The 26,305-nt window shown below is 42.0% G+C and overlaps 1 protein-coding gene and 1 long non-coding RNA gene across 3 annotated transcripts in view; one reads left to right on the forward strand and one right to left on the reverse strand.

Moving 5' to 3' along the window:
- The window catches only part of LOC107391157 (nuclear receptor coactivator 3), an 83,058-nt gene that overhangs the window by 47,660 nt on the left and 9,093 nt on the right, over nt 1-26,305 (reverse strand). The gene's annotated exons all lie outside the window — the stretch shown is intronic.
- LOC139063344 (uncharacterized) lies at nt 9,170-16,657 on the forward strand. Its single transcript, XR_011516723.1, has 2 exons — nt 9,170-15,342; nt 15,377-16,657. It is a non-coding gene; the product is annotated as an uncharacterized lncRNA (long non-coding RNA).

Genomic DNA, 26,305 nt, shown 5'->3' on the forward strand with positions numbered 1-26,305 from the left:
GAAATTCTGGCGATACGATACGTATCACGATACAGGGGAGACGATACAATATATAACAATATATTGAGATACATTCAGCCAGAGGATATTAGTGATTTTTAGACTGAATTCATTGTAGGAAAATTCAATAAACAGTCCAAACTGATACGCAACATGTTTAACATGATGCATCTAAACCATAATAGAGAGATTTACATTTCAATGGTGGAAACAAAATCGATTGCACACGGCTGCCAACTAGAGGTCAGCGTTTGAATTGCACCAGTTGAAAAGAAAATACACAAATGTTATCATGTAAATTCTTCCAGAAATTTGATACACTGCTTTTGAATATCGATATAATATCACAGGAAAAAATATCACGATATATTACCATATCAATATTTTCTTACATCCCTAGTACTGACCAATCACAAGCTTGCATTCTCAGTCGATGTTCAGAAAGGTGGGCTCAACTCCATCCGTCCTTGTGAGCCTGTCGGAGAGCCCTCGCAACGATGGATAATGGCGTTGCGTGTCTCCGTACCGATGCAGAGAACCATAAATTAGACTTTAGTCACCAACCTAAGGAGGAAACACAAAAATGCGGCTCTTTTTTTTGACTAAAGGCAGGTTTGTGATTTGTGCCTCTCGAAGTTCACACCCTAAGCTCTTGAATTTGTTCAATTTCATTGGTTTTCCAAATGTAAGATGCAAGAACATGGTGAGCCGACAACTTAGCTCTAAAGGTTGGGAGAATTTTACAAAGATAAAAGGGAAGCACGTACAGCGCTAAATCTGCAAAGCAGAACTCTCCTATCACGGGAGCATAACAGTGATGCACGCACGATCAACTTAAAAGGAAGCACGTTGTGTAAGCTATATACCTCTCGTTAGCTGCTAACATCAACAGTTACTTGCATTTTTAGCTGTAGTGATGACAATTTTTTTATCTTTAGCACACGCGTGTCTCGTATTTGCTATAACGTTTCAAATGCTAAAGATTTATTGTATCCTGCTATGTCAGTGTTTAAAAAAGGGCTCCTCTTCAATGGAAAACTTTTGAATTGAATGTCAATTATTGAAATAATCGTTTGTGGCACCTTTATAACAGAACAAGTGAAATGTTGCATTTTTTATTGAAGCTTCTCAATAGTGTGGTCATGAAGCAGAAAAAACCTGGTTTCTAATTGAACAAACAACGGTCTACAGCTAAGATTTTAAAGCTTTTAGCACAGCAGAAAAAGCCTTTATTCCACACCTCACTGGCACATTGCTGAGTCTAATAGAGCTACGTTATAATAACGAGCATGCAGGTATCATGTTCTGTGTTTACATACCTGTATTGACCAAATAACCTGTTGGCCAAACTGATGCCACTCCCTTCAAAACTAACTGAACACACAGATAAACCCTAAATATTACTTGTATGTATTATTGATCCCTCTGAAAGACATTTTAGACTTAGACACAAATAAATAAGTGTATCATGTCAAAGCTCTGAAGTTTGTAGCCACTTTAAAACTCTTTAAAAAAAGAAAGTTTTAATTACAGTTTTCTTAGAGCTTTTTGTAATTTTCACATGAAAACCAAAGACAAAGGTTGGTTTTGTTTTTGCCTCTGTGGATGTTGGATGATCATCAGTCAGTGAGTAAGTTTTAGAAACAGCCTCATTCAAGATGGCGTCACAGCCGATCTAACATAAGCAAACAGAAAAATGGTGACAAGTGTTAAGTAACAGTTTAATGAAGTAGTAGTAATTCACAACATGTACTTAAAACATGCAAGGTCAAGACCTTAGGCCCGACTTACCCAAATGAATCCATTATGAAAAGTTCTGGGCAATATTCCCACAAGTATTAACAGATTTTTTATATTCAAGCATTTTCAATGCATGCTGCAAAAACCAACCCAGTTTCACAATGGCTGTAGCTTTTCTAGTGGCACACAACTGTGCTTACATGTATGCTCACACAGGTGTATACCGTAAATCCTCTAATATTAGCCTGTATTTAATTAACTGCCGGGTATCATATTTTGTCCGGTGTCGGCGGAGGTGAATAATGGCCGGCTTTTTATTGTGGCCGGGTGGAATGTGGTAACAAGCAAGTACGGGGGGCGGTTGTGTCATCCGTCTCACTTTTGATTTGCCAGTGATAGACCGCGAGGGTAACTTTACCTGTGCGGAGACGAAGAGGAGGCGAAAATTTTGATTCAAGTTCAAAGAGAACGTGCTGATTATGCTGCAGAACACTCTGGGGAGCAGTAGCAGGGGTTGTATGAACTAGTCACTAGTCGACTTCACCGCTCTATAGTGACTTGTTATGCCTGTCATCGACTAGTCGCTGTCACGTGATAATGACCGGCAAGATGCAGTCCACGGAAAAGACAGCAGCCTGCTGTCAGCAGGTGACAAGCTCCTGTGCGTCGGGAGGCAACGCGCTGTGCCAGAGCGTCGGTACTGACACCCACCGTAAAACGGACATTTAACCTAATTGTGACGTTTACCCTCTTGCAATTTAACATTCCCCTCAACCCCATCCTAACCTTAACCAGCTTGCACATGCAAAGCTCTGATTGTTGACGCGCTCCAGACATCTGCGTCCTGAGCACGGCCACAGTAACATTATCAAATCAGGTGTCGCCACCTCAAAACCTAATTTAACACGCGATCGTTCATGTCGTCTCATTTCCTTTTATGTTTTCTGTCTTTTATTCTTTTATTTGTGCCTGACGCGTTTCGCTGCTGTGGATCGGGGCGCATCAACTGTTTTGTCCTCTGTGACGCACCTAACTGATGTGGCCGCCAAGCAGCTCACACTCTGCTATTTTTGCGGTTGGTAGATCTTTTAGAACTGCAGTTCAAAGGTAACTCATAAGGTGAATATATATGAACCCAGGTAGCAGTTTTTCTTTAGGATTGAGAGGAGATGCAGGAAGATAATAAACAGAAAGGACAGAAAAATAGTCAAATAAAAACAAGTTAGTTTTTGTACCTGGTGGTTGCAACAAACAGACACCACTGAAGGTAATCAGAAGTGAGGAACAGAAAATGAAATAATTATTTTAATGTTTAGAGCAGCAGGAACTCCGAGAGGCTGCAGGCGCATCAGTGAGTTTGCGGCCGCTGCGCAGAGGGAGGGGGGAGAGGGCTGAAGCAGAAACTACCGTTGTTAAAAGAAATGTGTTTAACTTTGAAAATGTGGGCACAATTTTAATTGTCAAAAACTCCAGCGAACCATTAGTTCATTTTGCTCAAATAGAAATAGAGGCCTGCCTCTAATTCTGGTCCTCCTTCCAATAAAGGCCTGGAGCTTGATGAGCTTGAGTCAAATACAGGCCCGGGCCTGTATTAGAGGATTTACGGTATATCCCTACATGGTATTTATGGTAGGCTGTGACGATCAGACATGTGTGGTAGCTTTTAGGGAACAATGTGTGCAGCAGCGAGTCAAGCTGGTGCCTGCAAACTCACAGCAGAGGCCCCTAGAGATGCTGCTGCAGATCCTCTGAGAGGAGAAAAGAGGAGGAAGAAGAAGCCCCAGGTATCCTCACAGCAATGCACCATGAGAGAAAGGAAAACACAGCGGTAATCTCTGCTGCTCACTTCTTCTTCAGCCACCCAATCCCTCCATCTCCCACTGACCAGCTAAATATTTTATCAGCTGGTAAAGAACCCCCAAGTAGCAAGGCTTGAGGTTTCTTTGTGTTGTATTTCAAATTGTTTATTTCTTTGTTTAAGAAAGTGACAGGTCTGTGTATGTGTGTGTGTGTGTGTGTGTGTGTGTGTGTGTGTGTGTGTGTGTGTGTGTGTGTGTGTGTGTGTGTGTGTGTGTGTGTGTGTGTCAAAAGGGCATGTGGAGGAAGGGCTGAGTTTGTTCCCGTCCACACCATCACTGAAGTGCTTTCGATTGGTCACTTTGAAGTAAATCCCTCTGTTTTCTCTCTCTGTGCACATCATATGTGCAGCACGCTGCTCAGTTCAGAGCTGGATGAACGACCTTGAGCAGTCGCGCAGGGCTGTGTTGCCATGGCGACGAAGCCTCGCGCAGCCAGTAACAGCTGGATGCAACAGCACTCCCTGAATTTTAGCGGGAGACGCCACGTTAATAAAGCGACTCTCCGCATCTCCTCCTCCCCCTCTTTTACTCCTCTCCACGCTGCCTCACCCCTCCGTCAGCTCTCACACAAACACTCACTCACACACGGACCTGAACAAGCAGAACAGAAAACTACTCATTCTCCCAAAGATACTACTGGTTTTACATAAAGTCATTTGGCCTAATTGCTACGAGTTGGGCACATGCAGACGTTGCCGCGAGTTACAGACAAAAATCAGAGACAGCAGAGAGGACAAAAGATGGAGGTGAAGCAGAGGGAAGGTGAAAAGGTAGAAATCAAAAGTCAGACACAAGTTACAAAACGAAACAGAACAGGGAAAAGCGCATTGAGATGGGCACTTGACATTCCTCTCACAGAGGAAATAGCTCTCAGAAAAAAAAATAAAAAAAAGAAGCAGCAGAGGACATGAGTTGCACCGAAGCATTCTGGAGGAAACCGCACATCAGCTCAACCCACACAACTCTTCCTCTGAAGATCTTCATTAATTGGTTAATCAGTCTTCAATTAGCTGCTTTAAAACTACCAACTTTTTTTCTACTGAAATAAGTAAAAAGGTTGAAGAAGTGGATGATGAACCGGATCAGTTATTTACCAGGTGCTTGCTGTCAACCTAAAGAATGACTATTAGGAGACCTGGTTTCACAGTTTAGACCACTGACCAGCCCCTAACGCAGGGTTACCAAGAGCAAACAATTAAAGAGTCAGAGTTAATAAAAATTACTAACCAATTATAAATCTTTAATCAACTTAATTGTGTTTGACACAAACATTGTTACCTGTCCAAACACTCATAAGAAAGAGTGATGCTCTTACGCAGCTAAGACGATACTTTATTATTTAAGCTTATTAAGGACTGCTGAAATCTTCTGGCAAATATTCACATTTTCAGAGACGGCGTACTTCGTGGTTTATGAATCGTAGCAGGAACAAAACCTGAAAGGTGACAAAGTGGTTCTCAGATGTGAAGTGATCTCTATTACCAGATGAGACGACTACAGTTTCAACTTCTATGCTGGCATTAGCAATCGTGTTTTTAGTTATGTACTGTATACTTTCTGCTTAAAGGTCTGAGGAATTTAAAGCATATCTGAGAGGCATTTAAAACCTGGTGATGCCTGACTAAGGATACAGCAGTCAGATCGTAAAGCAGAAATAGAAGCTGGTTTAAATGAAAATCACACAAACCATTGCAAGATTTTAAAGACCGGGAATGCTTTAAAATGGCAGCAAAATGCATTTTGGATTTAAATTGTTTATAACCTTACAGCAAAATCTCACTTAAAAGTTCTCAATGAACCCTTTAAATGGAAATCTAACCCCCGAAATGCTGCTTTCATGCTAATAGACACATGAAAAATATTTTTCCAAATAAGTAATTTTTTTAAACAATAATACCAAGACTAATTTTTTATGCAGACGTTTTTCAGATTTTCTCTATAAAGGTTTGTTCTGTGTTTAAAACAGGCCTGACTGAGCCTGTAACTGATAAGTGGTTCATGTAAAAGTTTAAAATCTTTTTAAAAATATCTAATTAATTAATTTGGTTTTAGGACAAAAATAAGGCTGTACCTAAATACAGCTGTATTAAAAGCACAATGGATAGATGCAGCTCTTAAGCTAAACAGCAGTCATAATGAGTCTTAAACATAAAGGTATCTATGAAACTTTTCAAGACTAGTCCAAAAACTTTATTTGACATACGTCTTTGGTAGAACTTCCACACTAGCCTATTGCAGCTCTCCACAATGAGACAAGTTTATATTCGTCACTCAATGACACGGTTCAGGGGTTAGCTTTAAAGAGGACCTAGAATGTAAACCAACATTTTCCTTGTTGAATAAAGACAGCTTGGGTGGTCAAAGTAGCAGGCCAAAAAGTCAAAGCTGTGTGTGACCTACTTCTTATGTAAAATAGAAATAGGGGAGGGAATGGATAGGTTTTTATCAATATCAATAGCATTGTCGATTCTGTCTATCGATCCAATTCCTTATCAATTCCAGGGTAGTTCAATAGGTGGCAAAAAACTAATAGCACACAGCCTCCTGCATTATAACAGTTTATTTATGATAAATAAATGCCTTTCCAACTGTTCTCCTTTATGCTCCCTGTGTTGCTGTAGTTTTTGCAGAGTGGGAAAAATCTCCCCACAGACCGGACTTTAGTCACCTAGTGTGGAGGTGTATATATAAGGTAGGGCTGGGCATTAAATCGAAAATGTATCGTTATCGAAGTTTCTGATTCTTATCGAGATATTATCTTATTTTTCCCTTGTCGATAAATTTGATAATAAAAAAATGAAAAGAGGTGTGAAGGTTGGCAATGTTTATGTCCCTTTAAGAAGCTGTACCATTTTGAGTCACGTAAAAATGTGACTCAACGCGATACACGTCACAGCCCCATCTAGTGGACAACCTTTGTTTCTGCGTATACCTGTAGTTATCGTCCATTTATCGTTATCGAGGTGAAATCCTCAATATATTGTCATATTGATTTTAGGCCATATCGCCCAGCCCTAATATAAGGTAAAGGACGCTAATATGGTAGGCAGTGTTAGTTGATTAGTAACCTGCAGTTTTAACAGAAGAGAATGTGAGAATGATGCTGCGTTGAAATTCACTAGTCCAGAGCAGGTCAAAACATGTCATTAACTCTAAGTTATCGTGTATGTTTTATGCCCAAATTCTTTTTCCTTCCTTCAATTAAATATCTACAATGCAATTATTGCAAGTTACATTGTTATTATCCTTTCTTGTAATGTATAACCAAACTTTCGAGCATTTGTCCTGCTTAGACACCATGTTTCCTGCTTCCGTAAGCTACGTAACGTGCGTAGTGATGTCATTCGCGCTGACTGGAATTGATAAAGGGAATCGTTTGCAAAAGTGGCGAATGATTCCCAGGACTTGAAACAATAGGAACCGGTTCTCAACAGGAACCGGTTTTCGATTTCCAGCCCTAATTAGAAAGTTGAAAAATGTGAGAGAAAAAGTCATTTTCTGAGCAAGCTTTCATAGTAATGCCACAATGTAACCACTCCTGCTACAGCTACATGTTCCAACCCACATCATCGTCAGCATCTTTTAAATTCTGGTCACAACAATGCTACCGCAGAGCCACGGTAAGCTGGGCCTCTGTTTGCACCAGCTAGCTCTTAGCTTTAGCTAGCAACAGCCTTGTTGAAAGAGAGAAAAACCAGCATTCACCACTCAGGTTCCAGGATATATTGGTAAAATCCAGACTATGCATGAACATCAGACAGATCCACAGCTTGTGTCCAGTCCGGTAATGCTCTTCATTCTGCAACCCTTCTACAAGCAGCCTGTCTTTGCCACACACTAGGTGTTTCTCAATGCCAAGGAACCTCGCCTTGAAGTCTTGGCCCCGCCCCGGTTGCCTAGGAGATACATTATCAGGAACCGTAAAGGCGTGTTCCAATGTTCATGTTCTACCGAGACGTCTGTTCTCTGTTTGTTACCCGTTTAGCTAGCGGAGCAAGGATACACAGGAGGTGCCTTGTAGCCTGGCCTTGGCCAAAAATTTCCCAGAATATAGCGTGGTGTAATTTCACCAGTGTGTGATGATGACTAAGAGGACTTTATTTTCTTATAATCCAGTCATGGCAATCCAAACTTATAATCAGGTGTGCACATAAGTGGTCCGCAGGTGCGCATGCGCTGTCAAAATAAACAATGCGCACCTGAAAAAAGCTGCAGCACGCATTTGCACACCTAAGATTTTGTGGAGGAAGGAAGACATTTCTGAAGCATTTTAAAGATGTCCAAGAGGCAAGCTCCATTAAGTAATTATTTTTGGTGTTCCTCCGCCTCCACAAAAAGTCAGACTGATTCGGAACCGCAAAAGAAAAGAGTATTCGCGGAGAAGTGGCTGCAGGAGGTCGGCTGGCTTCAAACAAACAATGAACGCACAGAGATGTGGTGCAGACTATGCCGTGAAAATCCCATCCTGGCAGACAAAAACAGCGCCTTTTACATAGGCACTAAAAACTTCAATCATCAAGCGTTTTATAAACATACTAACAGCAGAGAGCATCAGAAAGTTGTCCTCTGCTGTGTGTGAACTGGAGGAAGCCAATCAGGATAGTGAGGAAGATGATGATGAGGATGAGTCTGTAGAAATAAAAATGGCATTTATGCCATTTAAAAAAACTTCAGTACTCTGAAATGGTAATTTTGTTAAGTGCTTTAAAATTTATTTGATTTGATTTTTGTTATCACAAAAGCAGCTGTTTACACATTGTGTTTTACATTCAGACAATTCAGTCATGTTATTAGAAAATTAGAAGGTTTAAGCTAAGCTGGCAATATGTACCAGTTGTACTTATTGTTTTCAGTCAAAATTAAAATATGTTGCATCGTCAACGCGTTACTCTGTTTTGTTCCTAGTGTGAGTTGGGTTAAGAATTAAGTGCATTAAAAAATGTGAGGACCAAGCAACAACCATAGGTTCTCCCCTGAGTACCAACCCAAAAATATTATGTGCACCCCTGCTTATAATACATGTTCTTTTTGAAATATGATTGCTCCAATCACTCTGAGTTTCACATGTAAGCTGAACGTGAAAACAGTCTTCTACCCCTATCGCCTGCATTAGCCATCGATGGTAAATTGACGAGAAAATGCACGGGTCAGAAAAGAGACCACAGTAAATGTATTAAAATAACGAGTGATTGCCCATTTTAATACTTTTTATGTCATTCACAGGAAATATACTGTACCTCTTCAGTTCTATGAAAACACATCAGTTTGTAAAATTATGAGGTTCCAAAATCTAAAACGAGTCTGTGCTGAGAAAAAGTTGTCTCTGTGCCTCTGTCATCACATCACAAAGACCAACGGCTTCCTGTACAACCATCGGAGCACGAACTCTAACAGACACAGAACTATGATGTAACGCACGCATGCGCGCGCGCACACACACACACACACACACACACACAAACACACACACACACACACAGGAATGGGAGATAATTAAAATAAGTGATTAGTGTAACGTTGAAAATATATATCTCTCATATAAGCTCTTTCATATATTATTATAAGCTCTTTTATATGATTAAATATGTATCTCTCACTTTTGCCCCTTATATATTATCATAAATACATTATTATATGCCTTTTCATGGAATCTTGTTATAATATCAAAGACCTCTCTGTGCCTTTTCTGCTCAAGCTGAACAGCTGCATAAGGGAGTGAAAGCGTTCCTTCCTTCAGTTCCTCAATACAAGAACAACTGTCTTTGTTAGCAAAGGATGTTGCAGGATGTGTCCTGATCATCTCAAGGTTGCATGTCCTTGGGATGAATTGGTCTTTCATTAACAAGGCTATTAGCTGACGTGCGTCTGCAGGTGCAGATGGCAGAATTACGTGTGTGTATGGCAAACTACGTATGTAACATTCCTGTAATCTTCAATAAAAATCAGCCGTTTTCAGCAGAACGGCGAGAGTCTGTCCGAAGCATCTGGCAAGAGCAGGTCGCGGGACTTGCTGCAGAGACTCTCCCCCTCATGAGCGGTGAAACAGTGAATGGACTTCTGATCATTTGTCTCCTCGTTCTGTCAACTTAAAAGGTGTTTAACTCCATCTACTCCGTACCCGTGCTTGGTCTAACGGAAGAGAGACCAACAAATTTGGCGTCACGAACAGGATTTTTTCTTTTTGAAGAAAAAGGAGTTTTTGGAGGACAATTTGACCAACCGACCCAGTGAACGATCTTGGCACAGAACACCGCGGTGGAAATAAGGTGAGCAGAACCTTATTTTCTAAAATCTGCTCATTGGATTTATCCAAAGCCTTTGTGTCCGGAATCATAGTAGCTGTGGTCCTAAAATAATAGTTGGAGAAGAAAGTGGAGACAAGTGCAGAAAGAATAAGAGATTTTTTGTAATGGTTTAATGGTGAAATGAAATGAGGATTTTTCTAATGGTTTAATGAGTAAATGAGAAAAGGAAATAGTACAGATGAAGGGATGGTGACCCAGGGCTAATAGAGTAGCCCTAAAGTTCCATTTCCAGGTCGTGGCTGACCACACTATTTGCTGACGAGCGGATAGAATATATAACAAGGTTATATAAAGCTTGGCTGGATCCATAGGTGTGGGAACCCTAAAAGTCCACAGGTCAAGGACCTGGTTTTTTTGTGTTAAGGGAAGGGGAGGCTAAAAGAGAGCTCCCTGGATTTTAAGGTCAAGGACCTGGTTTTTTGTGTTAAGGGAAGGGGAGGCTAAAAGAGAGCTCCCTGGATTTTTAAGGTCAAGGACCTTTTGCATGAGATGAGAAAAATGTTCTGAGGTAACTGTTTTTGCATAAGATGATAAATGTTTTGACTGCTTCTGTGTGAAGAGAGCAGTGCTTTTGGCTATTTCTGCGTGCTTTTGGCTGTTTTTGCATAAAATGAGCAATGTTTAAATATGACAAGCAGCCCAGTTGAAGCCACGAGAAATAAGGTTTTATTGAGAAAGTCAGCGGAAGAGGCGATGAAGGAAAAAGGGGTAGATGTTAACAGTAGAGGTAACTGGAGAAAGATTTGGGAAGTGAAGGCTGCAGAATCGAGAGAAAAAAAGGCACAGCTGTAGACAAGCTTCACTGTGTGTGTAAGCTGAGTTCAGCCTGTGTGTGTGAGGCGCAGCAAGAGGCTGCTTACGGCTCTGGATTGAAAGTGCAGCACTAGGAGAGTGCAGAATGCAGAGCAGAGTTTTGGGAGCTCCGTGTGTGTGTGCGTGTGAGTGTACAGCGCTGGGTGTGTGTGTGAAGGCCTGATGCGGTACCAGAAAATAAATAAATAAGATTATAAGAGCTTTAAAAAGTTGCAACTCGTATATGTAAATTACACTGCAGTGCTAAAATTAATGTTTGGAGCTACGCAAAATTCAAATTCTGCAACCCTGTTCTGATCAGTCTTTGAACAGAACACCATAAGTTAATAAATAAAAGGTTTTTAAAGTAACATATGCATATGTATGTGTGTATGTATGTATATGTGTATACATATATACATATGTAGTGTAGAAGCGTGATAATCATTTGTGTGTGGGGCAGCATGTGAGTGACCCCGATCTGGGGGTTAAGTGACCTGGAGGTGAAAAAAGGGAAAAAACCACCAAGAAACGCAAGTAAGGATGTAAATGACAGCTTTATTTTAGAAATATAGTCATATAGCTGCTAAACAGTAAAATCAAAACAGATCTGCAGAAAATAAATATATAAACTATTCCTCAGAGCGCTCTCAAAAAAAATTGCAATTGGATTTGCTCTAATGTTACATAAGGCCTGCTTAAAAGCATAGTAAGCATTAAATTCTGAAAATAACCAGTGCAGTGTTAAATAAATTCTGTGCTTAAAATATTATATATATATAGAGAGAGAATAAATAAGTGACGAACTGACTTACCTTAAAAAAATAATAATAATAATAAAAAGAGACTGTGACAAACAAAGAATGTCTCTGTGCCTTGTGAATGAGTGAATGTGTGTCTTCTTGCATGAGCTGCTTTCGCTGGATCTTCTGAATGACTCAGTTTTTAATAGAGGGAGCAGCTGCTTGAGAAACAGGGTGCGGTCCATGTTTTTACTAGACGGTTATTTAGTTCGAGAGACTGTGGAAACAATAGAAAAAGAATTTATCGTTAGTGTGAGGACAAGAAAATCCTTTAAAATACAAAAGTTGTATGGTCGTGGTTATAAAGGAAGTATTTTGTCTGATTATGGGCCGTGGAGTCAGCTGGACTCCCTCGCTCTCACAGTTTTTCTGTGTAACATGCAGTTTTAAGCAATTTGTGACTTTAGAAAGGATATTTTTCGGTGTTTTGGACGTACCTTAAGGCTTCTGGTTAGGGTATTCAGGAGATCCTTCCTCTCGGACAGATTTAGTGAGAATGACTGGAGTTTCAGCCTGAGGACCTGACTCCACCCACTTTTACACACAGGAGTTCCGCAGTCTAAAAATAGCACAGGGTACTGCGAAAAGCAGCTCTGAACCTCTCAGGATCATCTTTATGAAAACCATAAAATTAACAAATAATCAGTCAGGAAATAAAATATTTGTTAAATCTTGCTATAAAACAAAATCCAATAATTGTCTTACCTCAACTTTAAGAACCATTAACGTTAATGGCTGGATTTTGAGATGCTGAACAATGAAAAAAACAGATAAACTAAGTATTATTTCCTGTAACCTGGCTAGAAACTGTACTAGGCTGTTTTGAGTTAAAAACTGGTAGATATTTTCCCAAAATAAAATAGATAAATAAAAAATGAAAGGAGGGATCTTGCATTTGGGATAGATTGTGCTTAATGTTTAAAACCTGTGTAGAACTGATTTGATGATTCAGAACAAATTGTGCATAGGAAGTAGTTCAGATTTATTTTTGAGTCAATAAAGTCGACTAAATATTAGAAACCTTCGTTGATTTTGATTTGTAAAAGAGAAAGTTCTGTCCTTTCAACTCAATCAACATATTTAAGGAAAACGTTTGCTGTGCATTGTGGAGGCATGAACTTTACTGGGTGGGCCTGTCACAACCAGCTGCAAAGAATGTTTGGGTCTGACTTCTATACAAAGAGAACCTGGAAGCCCTCACCAAAAACTGTGACTCATAACATAAAGACGGGGAGCACTACAAGATGGACAAAGAGGCAGAAACTTATTTGCCCTGCTGCTGATGAAACAAAGTACAAAAGGGGGAGCATGTGTGCTAACATGTGAACTTTAATCAATGACGGTGGTCATCCTGGACTTACAAAGAGAGGCTCAAAAGAGACTGTTTCCTATGGTTACACCCAGTAAAAGAGTGCTTGCTGCAGTCAGGTAATGAACAAGGCTTTTTGGCAACAACCAGTTGAATTGATGAAATGTCAGAACTGTGGAAAATTTACTAAACTACTGTAGAACATAGTTAACTGAGAAAGTTAGCCTAAAAAAAGATAATAATAATATCAATAAATAAATAAATAATAGGATTAGTAACCTGGATTTCAGCCCAACTCACCATTGGACGTCAATATAATCTTTATTGTCCTAGGATTCTCAGCTGCAGCGGACATGCAGTAAAGCCTTATTTTCTTTTCAAAAAGGAATACATCAGCGTCATCACTTATTTTCATTGGTTAAGGAAACGGTGTCTATTTATAAGTCTAGGAGAACGCTTTAGGCTTCAACAGTTCTCTCCTTCGAGCAAACATGCGCAAATTTCCGGATAGTTTATAGTAACGTTCCATCCCATTCCATTCATTGCATAAAAATAAACATTAAATGAATAATTTGGCATCCAGCTGACTAAATGATTCATGGAACATCTCATCCGAGACAACAGTGTTGTTTCAGCTCCGTTGAGTTTCCCAACAGATCTAGCCAAACCTAGCTGATCCTATATTTTTCTATCAGCTGTAAGTTCTAACGTAGAAAATAATGTCACAAAAATATTGAATAATTGTACCCCTCATTCGATAAAAAATTATGTTCACATTTTTATCTTGTGAAATCTTTAACATAATATTTTAATTGGCCTTTTTGACGACAATTGGCTAAAAAGTCTTTAAGATTATCATCACAGGATGGCATGATAAATAAGTAAATAACATAAATAAATAAATAGACAAAAATAAGAGAGAAAAAGCAAAATTAATTAAATGAAACGTAATAGTGATAAAACGTTAAATTGATCTAAAATCTGTCATTCAGCGCCACTGGAAAAAGGAAGAGGATAGGGGAGTATTTCTTAGCACAAATCACGTTATTGATTTAGCAATGCAGCTTAATTTCAGATGCTTTAAGGATGATACTAACTTGTGTTATAGATGGAGAAGTAGCACAGAAACACACTTCTAGATGTGGAGATAAGGAAAAAAAACTGCTGATTACCAATACTATGCACAAACAAACCTGTAACTGCAGTTTCGTTATTTACAAATTAACCTTAAGTAGTGAATTAATTCTTAGGATTTCTTGTGCTAAGTGAGGTTCTTAAAAAAAATTAAATAAAGAAGGTAAGAAAGACAGGTAGTTTAGGTAAGGGACAACCTGAAACTTTTTGGTTGAATTGATAGTAAAGTGATTGTCCTAATTTTTAATTGGAGAGATCACACCGCAACGTGAGTTTAGAACAGCAGTTATGGGAAGTTTTGTTGGATTAATTTGATTACACGCCTTAGGTCTTATTTTTTCTTTCCACTGATTTAGCGTTAGGTTAAGTATTTCACACTTTCGCTTCAGTCTGACATTTGCTTGGTGTGTGAGGGCACAGAGACGTGTATGGACCGTGTGTTTGACTGTGTTTGTCTTGTTTGTTTGTTTATTTATCTATATGGGCATGGCCGAGCCTTGAGAAACATCAACAAAGACATTGGACTATTCTGAGTAAATTAACCAATTCAAATTCAAATTCAGGATCCTGAAACAATTTGGCTATAACCTCTAATTGATGAAGGACATCTTAAGAATTCATTATACGAGGATTCCTCTCCAGTGTTGCCGGAACTGTTATAAAACCCATGCATGGTTGTATATTTTAGTTTGATCATTTATACTCATTGAATTATTGTTGTTTGCTTTGTGTTTTAATTTCTTTGTAATTTTTCTCTGTGACACAGGTGGAGATGCTGGTGGCAAAGTGGATCCCACTCATTTCTTTCTCCCACACACATTCTTACTCTCTCCCTCTCTCTCTGTGTATGTGCATGTGTATGTGTTTGTGTGTCTGTGTGTGTCCATGTCGTGATGTCACTATACCTTTAATTGCGCTTGCTGTTCGTAACTGTATGTGTCTGATGTTGAAGGTATCAGAGGCTAGGGTCAGTAAGAGCTAGGACATTTTTGTGCATAACCTCTAATCTCTAGGCAATCGGTCCGGGGAACTTCTGGTCCGGCCGGAGTGTGAATCTTCCTACCAACTATCTGCCGAGATCAAGGACTGCACAAGCCGAGAAAGCCTTCATTGGACCAAAACTACACACACGAAGATACTTCGCCTTCGGTGCCAGGCGTCTGGGTCCTGCTAAAAGTCACCAAAAGGAAGTGGACGGAACCAAGGTGGACCGGGCCATACAGGATCACGGAGAGGACATCACACGCTGTCCGGCTGGACGGGAGGATCCTAACCTGGAAGAGAAGCAGCCGACATCTGCCTGACCAGAAAAAGTACCCAAGGACCAGGACGAGAAGCAGCTGACATCTGCCTAACCAGAAAAAGGATCCAAAAACCAGGAAGAGAAGTAGCTGACTGCAGTAGCGTGCCAAGCTACCAATTCTGCGGGACGAGGTAGCATGCCAAGCTGCCACCACATCCTGCAGGACGAGAATCATGACATCATCACCCCCTGCAGCTGCCTGGAGCCAGTGAAGGGTCCTCAACAGGGGGAAGAAGTAGCCACCCTATGAACATTCTACAAGGGTTATATTTAACACCCTCATTTATTTTACAAGGGTAATATTTTACACCCTCCACCTGCTGACCCAATTATCCAGATGCCCTTGTTACTAGCCAATCCTAAAATCTATTTGGGAGGGGAACCCTCTGATGAAAGTGATGACTCTCATGATGAAGAAGATGTTGTTAGAGTGTGAGAATATTGAGTGATTTCTGTAACAATCCCTTAAACTGTTTATTTCTATGAGTTTTTTTGTTTTTATTGTTTTTGTTTCTTTTGATCATTGATGTCCTAGGCATGCACACTCTATGCCAACAGGTGTTCGCCCCAAAATTGAGATATGACAAATGGGGGGACATGGGGGAATTTTCCCTATAAACATATGATAATTAGGGTTTTTCGCCCTCATATGGAGTTGCATGCGATCCATACATGTTGTAACATGTTCAGTTAAAAATATGATCATGTTTTTTTTTTTGTATTAGTTTACTGCTGGAAATATGAGAAGCTGTAACCTGATTGATTGTTTGTATTTGTATTTTAAAACTTTGCTTATTGGATTCTTTTTGATGGAATTTGGTGTTATTGTTTTGATTTCTTATATCTTTATTGAACTCTTAAAAGAGTTCAAAAGGGGGATTGAAAATATATATCTCTCATATAAGCTCTTTCATATATTATTATAAGCTCTTTTATATGATTAAATATGTATCTCTCACTTTTGCCCCTTATATATTATCATAAATACATTATTATATGCCTTTTCATGGAATCTTGTTATAATATCAAAGACCTCTCTGTGCCTTTTCTGCTCAAGCTGAACAGCTGCATAAGGGAGTGAAAGCGTTCCTTCCTTCAGTTCCTCAATACAAGAACAACTGTCTTTGTTAGCAAAGGATGTTGCAGGATGTGTCCTGATCATCTCAAGGTTGCATGTCCTTGGGATGAATTGGTCTTTCATTAACAAGGCTATTAGCTGACGTGCGTCTGCAGGTGCAGATGGCAGAATTACGTGTGTGTATGGCAAACTACGTATGTAACATTCCTGTAATCTTCAATAAAAATCAGCCGTTTTCAGCAGAACGGCGAGAGTCTGTCCGAAGCATCTGGCAAGAGCAGGTCGCGGGACTTGCTGCAGAGACTCTCCCCCTCATGAGCGGTGAAACAGTGAATGGACTTCTGATCATTTGTCTCCTCGTTCTGTCAACTTAAAAGGTGTTTAACTCCATCTACTCCGTACCCGTGCTTGGTCTAACGGAAGAGAGACCAACAACGTATAGTACTTGAGGATACATCCCTTTCGTGTGATGAATTAAACAAAAAAGTCTGTCAAGGATAAACTCTTGATTACTTTGAGGGAAAGTCAAAAGCAAGAGAGATGTTCCTTTGGCTCAAAGTGTGCATGTAGTAAGCTGATTAACAACAAAACTGCTGAATTATGCGACAAAGACAACACATACAGTAAATCCAACATATTATCTGAAGAGTGGCAGCACAATGTGCCTCTTGTTAACTCTGCATGCTGGCTTTACTGTTTCTAGCTCCACAGGAGAGCCTTAAATGTAAGCAAATATTGACTTAATGGGAGCTAATTTACAACATATCAGACTTTCACTGTGGGCTTTTGCTTCAGGTCATTGCCTTATAAACTTGTACTCTGGCTCAAGTTTCAGAGCCCTCTGAAAAAGGCCTTTAACTTAAGATTGTTGCATATTTTTCAGCTTTGATCATGTATCTTGACTCGTCAGAGAGAGACATCCAGCAGAATGGTTGTACCATCACCATGTTCACCGATTTAAGACACAACTTAATGACAAGTACTTCAGTGGATCAGAATGTTTGGCTTGTTGTTCTTTGAGAGTAAATCAGGGTTGAGTTGGATCTTGACCACGAATGCGGGCAACTAGGGGTAGGAATCAAAAACCGGTTCCTCTTCCATTTCCAAAGAATCGATTACCATTTTTGCCAACGATTCACTTATCGTTGTCACCAGGCACGTTGAGTATATTGCGTAGCTTATGCATTTACAGGGCAGGAAACATGGTGCCTAAGCAGCACAGACACTCAAATGTTTGGTTATACTTTATTAGAGAGGATGAAAACAGGGCAACTTGTAGGGATGGGTACCGAATTCGGTACTTTTTAAGGTACCGACTGAATTCCACAGTACCGACCGATCACCGATTCACTTCATTTGAAACGGTGCCTCGTTTCGGTACCGTCCTTCACAACGAGAACTTGCCTAGACAGCTGCGCATGCGCAAGAGCGTTATGTCATCGGTCGCTGCGAGCGAGTTTTAAACAGAGCAGCATGGTAGAAAGAACGAACGCTAAAGCATGGGTCCACTTCACTAAATGTGATGGGTAACTGGGTGATGATGAAACCAGCGACAACGATCTAAGTGAGACATCCTCATCTTAATCTGCTCCGGTAGGTAAATAACATGTTTAAGATAACATTAGCTTGATTTGTTAGCTTCCGTTTCACTAATGGTGTGTTCGCTTTCTCCTCGGAACTCCGAAATTCCGACTAGAAGAACATGAACGCGCTCTAAAGTTTGGCTTCACTTTACTAAATGTGACGGGTAATTGGGTGAAGATGAAACCAGTGACAATGATTTAAGTGTGAGGCATCATCGTTTTAATCTGCTCCAGCAGTTAAATAAACTGTTTAAGATAACGTTAGCTTGTTATGTTAGCTTCCTATGCCACCGTTGTTATCAGCTAATGGTGTGTTCGCTTTCTCCTCGGAAATTCTAACTTCCCAGTAGGAAAAATCAATTGAAAAAGGACGGTAAAAGGAATGAAGATACACAGTAAATTTTGTTCACAGTAAAGATGTTTGCTTCAGTTTAATTATCAGCTTATAAAACTACAAGGATGATGTTAAAATACAAACAGCTGTATGTTATTTATCGTGATATTTATCAAATATGGTTATATATTAAGAAAAATATATATTTAATTATAAAAGAGAATTAAAATATTAAACACTCAAAAGTATCAAAACTTGGTACCGTTAAGTACCGGTATCGATTCGTAGGTACCGGGAATTAGTACCGGATCGATTCAAATGTCAAAGGTACCCATCCCTAGCAACTTGTAATACTTGCAACATTTCAACATTGGGAGGAAACACTACTAATATGCAAAAGCATTTGCGCAAAAATACGTGATAACTTTAAGTGAATGTCATGTTTTTGACCCTCTCCGGACTAGTGAATTTCATTGCAGCGTCAAAGGTAACGTTTGCCTGACCTCTCCTGTTAATACTAACTAATCAACTAACACTGTCTATTATGTTAGCATAATTTGCCTTCTATACACACCTTCACACTAGCTGTCTCCAGCAACTAAAGTCCAACCAGTGGTGAGATTATTCCCATCTTGCAAAAGCTACAGCAGGAAGATAACTCTGCCTTTACAAGGAGCTTAAAAAAGAACATTTGGAAAGATCTTTCCATCCGATACCAGGTACAATTGATTATTTATCATTAATAACCTGACAGTTATAATGCAGGAGACCATGTGCAATTAATGTTTTGTCACCTATTAAACTACTCGTGAATAGATAATGAATTGGATTGATTGACAGAATTGACAGAGGCAATAATATTGAGGAAAACGTATCAATTCCCACCCCTTTGGGTGACAAAAATGAAACTGGCATTCACAAGGAAGTTTTCAAAAGGTACCAAAACATTTGTGTGGGGGTGGGGGGTTTCGTTGACTGAGTCGCAGGACCTTGCTTTTATGTGAATGGAGTTTAGAACAGGTTAGAACTTTTTTCCAAAACAAATTTCTCCTCATAGTAGGCATGGTTGCTCCTCCTTGAACTGTCACCTTATCGTGGTGGAGGAGTTTGAGTGCCCTAATGATCCTAGGAGCTATGTTGTCTGGGGCACTTTGTGCCCCTAGTAGGGTCTCCCATGACAAATGGGTCTTAGATGAAGGGTGAGACAAAGAACGCTTCAGAAGATCTTTCATGGACGTAAAAACAAAGAATCGGAGTACCCGGCCCGTTGGGGTACCGGAGTCCCACCCTGGAGCCAGACCTGGGGTTGGGGCCCGTGAGTGAGCGTGCTAGATAGTGCTCCATCAGGGGACTCCATTGTCCTGCTGGGGGACTTCAATACTCACGTGGGCAATGACAGCATGACCTGGAGGGGAGTGACTGGGAGGAACGGCCCGCCTGATCTGAACTCGAGTGGTGTTTTGTTATTGGTAGGGCTGGGGGTAAACGATTATTTTTAAAACGATTATTCTGACGATTATTTTATCGAATAGTCGACTATTCTAATGACTATTTAGGCAATTAATCTAATGATTATTTTTCTATTGCACAGTTAATAAAAACCAAAAAATCTCTAATAAATTCCTCAAAAAAATTTGATAAATTGTTACTGTAAGAGAATAAACACTACAGGCCTTCCACTTTGTATAACACTGCTTTTATTGTGTTGGTTGGCTCGTGTGCAAAAAGGAAGGGACAATAACGGGATTTAAAAGTTAAAATGATGATCAGGTTTATTTACAACTACAAAAAAAACATAAATATTTCCATCCACAGGTTGGGAATAATAAAACTAATTCTGCCTGTGGGGAATTAAAACAAAAGTACAAATAAGTAGGGATGTCCCACTGGGCAAAGATTACAGGGTTCTGGACAAAAATAAGAATCTCCAAAGGTCCAACTCTAAACTGGGCGGTTAAACCAAACTCAAGGTGATATTTTAAACTAAACTGAAAACCCACAACACTCTAAATGTAATAAAAGGGAGATCTGCACCACAAAAAAGATGAACTCTAAACCAAAACGTATCAGCTTATCCACACCCAAGAAGCTGTTAGCGAAAATGCTAACAGTAGCTTTACCAACGTTAAGTTCAAGTTACCAAGTTTAAATAAATCAAAAAACACCCAGCAGCAAACAGACCAGCACAGAGGAGAGACTGCTACCACCAAAACAGCTCTCCTAATGTCTGAAAGAAGCTCCTTTATGAAGGGAGAAGCGCTCCCGGTGATTTTCTACATCTGCGGTAGAGACGGAGCAGCGCATCTGACCCCGGAAGTTGTTGTCTGTTGCCGGGAGACGAAGGCGGGCAAAACAGGAAAGGAATCTAGTAGCGGACGGACGTTGTTCCGGGTCTTCGGTATTTGGCGGAGATGTTAGTGAAGGTGGAGAGGAGGGCGAACTAGAGGAAAAACATGCAGATTCCTCTTCTATTTACAAACTCCTGTGGATGCAACAAGTGGGCGTGGTGCGTCGACTACCGGATCTGACGTCGACAAATTTTTAGAATCGAGCAGTCGACGTCATCGAGGCGTCGCTACAGCCCTAGTTATTGGACTTCTGTGCAAGCCGCAGTTTGGCCATAACTAACACCATGTTCGAACATAAGGATGCCCATTGGTACACTTGGTACCAGGGCAGCCTAGGTCGCAGGTCGATGATAGACTTTGTAGTTGTATCATCTGACCTACGGCCCTATGTTTTGGACACCCGGGTGAATAAAGGAGCGGAGCTGTCAACTGATCACCACCTGGTGGTGAGTTGGATCAGATGGCAGGGGAAATTGCCACATAGACCTGGCAGACCCAAACGCATAGTGAGGGTCTGCTGGGAACGCTTGGCAGAAGAACCTGTCAAGACGGTCTTCAACTCCCACCTCCGGCAGAGCTTTGACCGCATCCCGAGAGCAGTGGGGGACATCGATTCTGAGTGGGCCTTGTTCCACTCTGCGATTGTTGAAGCGGCTGTTACTAGCGGTGCTCGCAAGTTGGCCGATGCCAGTCGTGGTGGAAACCCTTGTACCCGCTGGTGGACACCAGAGGTTCGGGGAGCCGTCAGGCTGAAGAAGGAGGCCTACAGGGGGTGGCTGGTCTGTGGGTCTCCGGAGGCAGCAGACGGGTACCGGATAGCCAAGCGGGGTGCAGCAGTGGCGGTTGCCAAGGCAAAATCTCGGGTGTGGGAGGAGTTTGGTGAGGCCATGGAGAAAGACTATCGATCGGCGCCAAAGAGGTTCTGGCAAACTGTCCGGTGCCTCAGTAGAGTGAGGCAGCAAATCGCTCACACTGTTTACAGTGGGGATGGGGAGCTGCTGACGTCAACTGGGGCTATAGTCGGGCGGTGGAAGGAATATTTTGAGGAGCTCCTCAATCCCACCTACGTGCATTCCGAGGAGGAGCCAGAGTCGGGAGACCTGGGGATGGACTGTCCAATATCTGGGGCAGAAGTTGCTGAGGTAGTCAAACAACTACACAGCGGCGGAGCCCCGGGGGTGGATGAGACTTGTCTTGGGTATCTCAAGGCTATGGATGTGGTAGGGCTGTCGTTGTTGACACGTCTCTGCAACATTGCGTGGTCATCGGGGGCATTTCCTGTGGAGTGGCAGACCGGGGTGGTGGTCCCCATCTTCAAGAAGGGTGACTCGAGGGTGTGTTCCAACTATAGGGGGATCACACTCCTCAGCCTCCCTGGAAAGGTCTACTCCAAGGTACTGGAGAGGAGGGTCTGATCTCAGATTGAGGAGGAGCAATGTGGTTTTCATCCTGGCCGTGGAACTGTGGACCAGCTCTATACACTTGAAAGGGTGATGGAGGGGGCATGGGAGTTTGCCCAGCCAATTCACATGTGTTTTGTGGATTTGGAGAAGGCTTATGACCGTGTCCCCAGGGACACCCTGTGTGGGACGCTCCAGGAGTATGGGGTGGGTGGCCTTTTATTAAGGGCCATTCAGTCCCTTTACCAGAGGAGCGTGAGTTTGGTCCGCATAGCCGGTAGTAAGTCAGACCTGTTCCCGGTGAGGGTTGGACTCCGCCAGGGCTGCCCTTTGTCACCGGTTCTGTTCATAACCTTTATGGACAGAATTTATAGACGCAGCAGTGGTGTGGAGTGTGTCGAGTTTGGTGGCAGGAGAATCTCGTCTCTGCATTTTGCAGATGATGTGGTCCTCCTAGCTTCATCCAGCTCTGACCTTCAGCTCTTGCTGGGTAGGTTCGCGGCCGAGTGTGAAGCGGCTGGGATGAAGATCAGCACCTCCAAATATGAGACCATGGTTCTCAACCAGGGAAGGGTGGCTTGCCAACTCCGGGTCGGGAGAGAGGTCCTACCTCAAGTGGAGGAGTTTAAGAATATCGGGGTTTTGTTCACGAGTGAGGGTAGGAGGGATCGGGAGATCGACAGGCGGATTGGTTCAGCATCTGCAGTGATGCGGACGCTGAGCCAATCTGTTGTGGTGAAGAGGGAGCTGAGCCAGAAAGCCAGGCTCTCGATTTACCGGTCGATCTACGTCCCAATCCTTACCTATGGTCATGAGCTTTGGGTAATGACCGAAAGAACGAGATTGCGAATACAAGCGGCTGAAATGAGTTTCCTCCGTAGGGTGGCCAGGCTCAGCCTTAGAGATAGGGTGAGGAGCTCGGACATTCAGGAGGGACTCTGAGTAGAACCGCTGCTCCTCCGGATCGAAAGGAGTCAGTTGAGGTGGTTTGGGCATCTGGTTAGGATGCCTCGTGGACGCCTCCCTGAGGAGGTGTTTCGGGCATGTCCTGCCGGCAGGAGGCCCCCGGGTCGACCCAGGACAAGTTGGAGAGGTCCAATCTGGTCCGGGAATGCCTTGGGGTCCTGACGGAGGAACTGGTGGAGGTGGCTTGGGAGAGGACAGTCTGGAGCTCCCTAGTTGGGATGCTGCCCCCGTGACCCGGACCCGGATAAGCGGAGGAAGACAACAACAACGAGTCGCAAAGTGAAGAACTGGGAGAAACTGTTGGGAAGAGCATGTGTTTAAAACAGAACAAATTTAGATGTAATTAGGACATTGGTTATTAAAACAAGAAAATCTTCACAACTGTCACACAAATATTGAAATTAAATTTTAACCACATGTATAGCTTCACCATGTTGCATTTGAGCATCGGCATCAAAATGTACATGTGTAGGATTAGCCAGTTTGCAGGTCCTTTTGCAATGTCAGAGGCAAGTGAACTCAGTGTGTTCTCATCCAGTGTAAAGTGTACCTGACGTGCTCTGAACGCAGCGATCAACCAGTCACAATCGTTCTTACTTAGTTTGCAGAGGCAGGACACAAGGATTCTTCATGCCACTGCTCAAAAAATACACATTTGCCGAGCTGGCATCAGGGAGCCTTAGGTCATTTATAACTGGTCAGACCGTGGCTGTGATGTGGTGCAATTGTGTCCTTTTTAAAAAAAGATTGCACATTGGCAGTATAAACTTGGACAGAACTGGCTTTTTATTGGTATTGAAGCCACGCTCATTACGTTTTTCTAACAAGCCGCACCTAAGGGTGGCTGTGCTACACAGATTCTGTGCAGTCTCTGGTGATCCGAGCTCCAGCTCTAACGGAGAGAAGCTCATGAAGCTCTGCATCACTCTAGTTTATCATCTCAGCTGAATCTGCTAACAAAAGCAAAACTTACTGGCATGTTTACTTTAATTTTTAATACAGTTGCCCGCCAGAGCTCGGCAGTCACTCCCCGTGTGATCATGACACCTCCATCTGTGGCACAAATGCGTAATATGCACTCACAAGTCCGGCATTGCTGCGATATTACTATGAAGTGTGGCGGCACGAATGCCGCAAAATTCCCACGACACCACACCGCCCTGGCGCGCTCATATGACAGACCACTGCAGCAGTATTACGTCGATTTGCCAGCATGGTGTGTCTTCTAAAAAGGGCTAACGTAACTCCAAGTCAATCACACTTTTGTGAAATGAAACTGTCACTTAGGCTACGTTCACACTGCAGGCAAAAGTGCGTTAAATCCACTTTTTTCCCCACATGCAGCAAACCATATATGAATTTTTATGACAGTCTGAACGCACAGATCTGACTTTTTAAAATGCGATCTGTGTCACTTGAATATGTAGTACTAATCCGACACATATCTGATGTTTCTGAAAGTGACTGCAGTCTGAACGGTCACGTCGCATTAAATCTGTCTCCTACATCACAGAGTCTGCGGAGGTGAGCATCGTTTGTGGAGATTCCTGAGAAGCGCTGGCAGAGGGGTTCAGGAGTCTGTCTGGATATCCTGTTTTCAGTTTAGGAATTAAAGATACAAGAAGTAATGTGAACGGGAGCTGGAGGTGCTGCTGGAGTGAAGCGTCTCACCGGTCTCCGTGAAGGGAGGTGGGGTCTCCGTGAGAGGGCGATTCTCCGTGAATGAATTAACACAGGAACATTTTCGGTAAATAATAATTCAGGGAGACGGCGGGAACAAGGAGTAAAATAGTTTACAGTTTTTTTTTAAACAGTTTCCAGCCCAAAATGGAAGAATTAACAGGTGTGAAAGTTTTCACTGACAGTTTATCCATATGATCAGGATTACATCACAACTCCGCCGCTCCTGGTTGCGGCTCCACTGAGTGTGACTTCTTGTCTTCTGCACATGCGGGTTGCTTTGGGCCCGTGGAGCGTTCACACTGGAGAAAGTTTGATGTCACATTTCAGTCGTAGTGTGAACAGACACACAAAAAAATCAGATTTACGCAAAAAATAAATTTAATTCGGAATTGAGCATCCAGGAGTGCAGTGTGAATGTAGCCTTAGGAAGCAACACCGATTACCTCACATGCTGTTGGAAGAGACAGCAGGCGGAAATTATAGGAAATTATCAAAACATCCCCAATAAAGGAGTGGTTCTGCAGGTGGTGACCACAGCCTACTTCTCAGTTCCTCAGCTTTCTGGCTGATGTTTTGGTCATTTTTTAATGCTGTCGGTGCTTTCACTCTAGTGGTAGCATAAGGAGTCTACAACCCACACAAGTGGCTCGGGTAGTGCAGATCATCCAGGATGGCACATCAGTGCGAGATGTGGCAAGACGGTTTGCTGTGTACCAGAACATGGAGGCACTACCAGGAGACAGGCCAGTGCATCAGGAGATGTGGGTGGGGATTGTGCTTACAGCGCAACACCACACAGGACACCAAGGTTGACAAAGTCACCACTGGCGCTCTGTGCTCTTCACAGATGAAAGCAGGTTCACACTGAGCACATGTGGCAGATGTGACAGAGTATGGAGATGCCATTGAGTGCATTAAGCTTCTTGCAACATTTTGTATCGTCTCACCTTTATTGTGATATTTATCGCATCAGTAGATTCTTACCAATACACACCTCTAATCACTATATATATTTCACTATATAGATATTTTTATAATCTTCCGCAAATTCAATATCCAGTTTCACTGCTTTGCAGATGACACCCAGCTCTACATTTCCAGTAAGCCCAACTCAACTCTCCCACCATCCTCCCTTACACTCTGCCTCTCTGAAATCAAATCATGGTTCACCTCTAATTTCCTCAAACTCAATGGCAATAAAACTGAACTTCTTCTTGTTGGCACTAACTCCACCCTCTCAACATCTGACAGCTTTTCTTTAACTATTGACAGCGCCACAGTCTCCCCCTCACCTCATGTCAAGAGTCTGGGTGTCATTCTCGACAGCTCACTTTCTTTTCAAGCTCACATTAATAACTTAATTCGGTCAGCATACTTCCATCTACGTTCCATAAACCGTCTTCGTCCCTCACTGACCCCTCACACTGCCGCCATTCTCGTCCACAGCCTCGTCACCTCCCGTATCGACTATTGCAATTCACTTCTTTATGGTCTTCCCAACAAACTCCTTCATAAACTGCAACTGGTCCAGAATTCGGCAGCCCGTATTATCACCAGAACCCCTTCCTTTCACCACATCACACCGGTTCTCCAGCAGCTTCACTGGCTCCCAGTTAAATTCAGGTCCATCTTCAAAATTCTCCTCCATACCTTCAAAGCAATCCACAA

The sequence above is a fragment of the Nothobranchius furzeri genome, chromosome 15 (genome assembly GCF_043380555.1).
Source record: "Nothobranchius furzeri strain GRZ-AD chromosome 15, NfurGRZ-RIMD1, whole genome shotgun sequence".
NCBI lineage: Eukaryota > Metazoa > Chordata > Actinopteri > Cyprinodontiformes > Nothobranchiidae > Nothobranchius > Nothobranchius furzeri.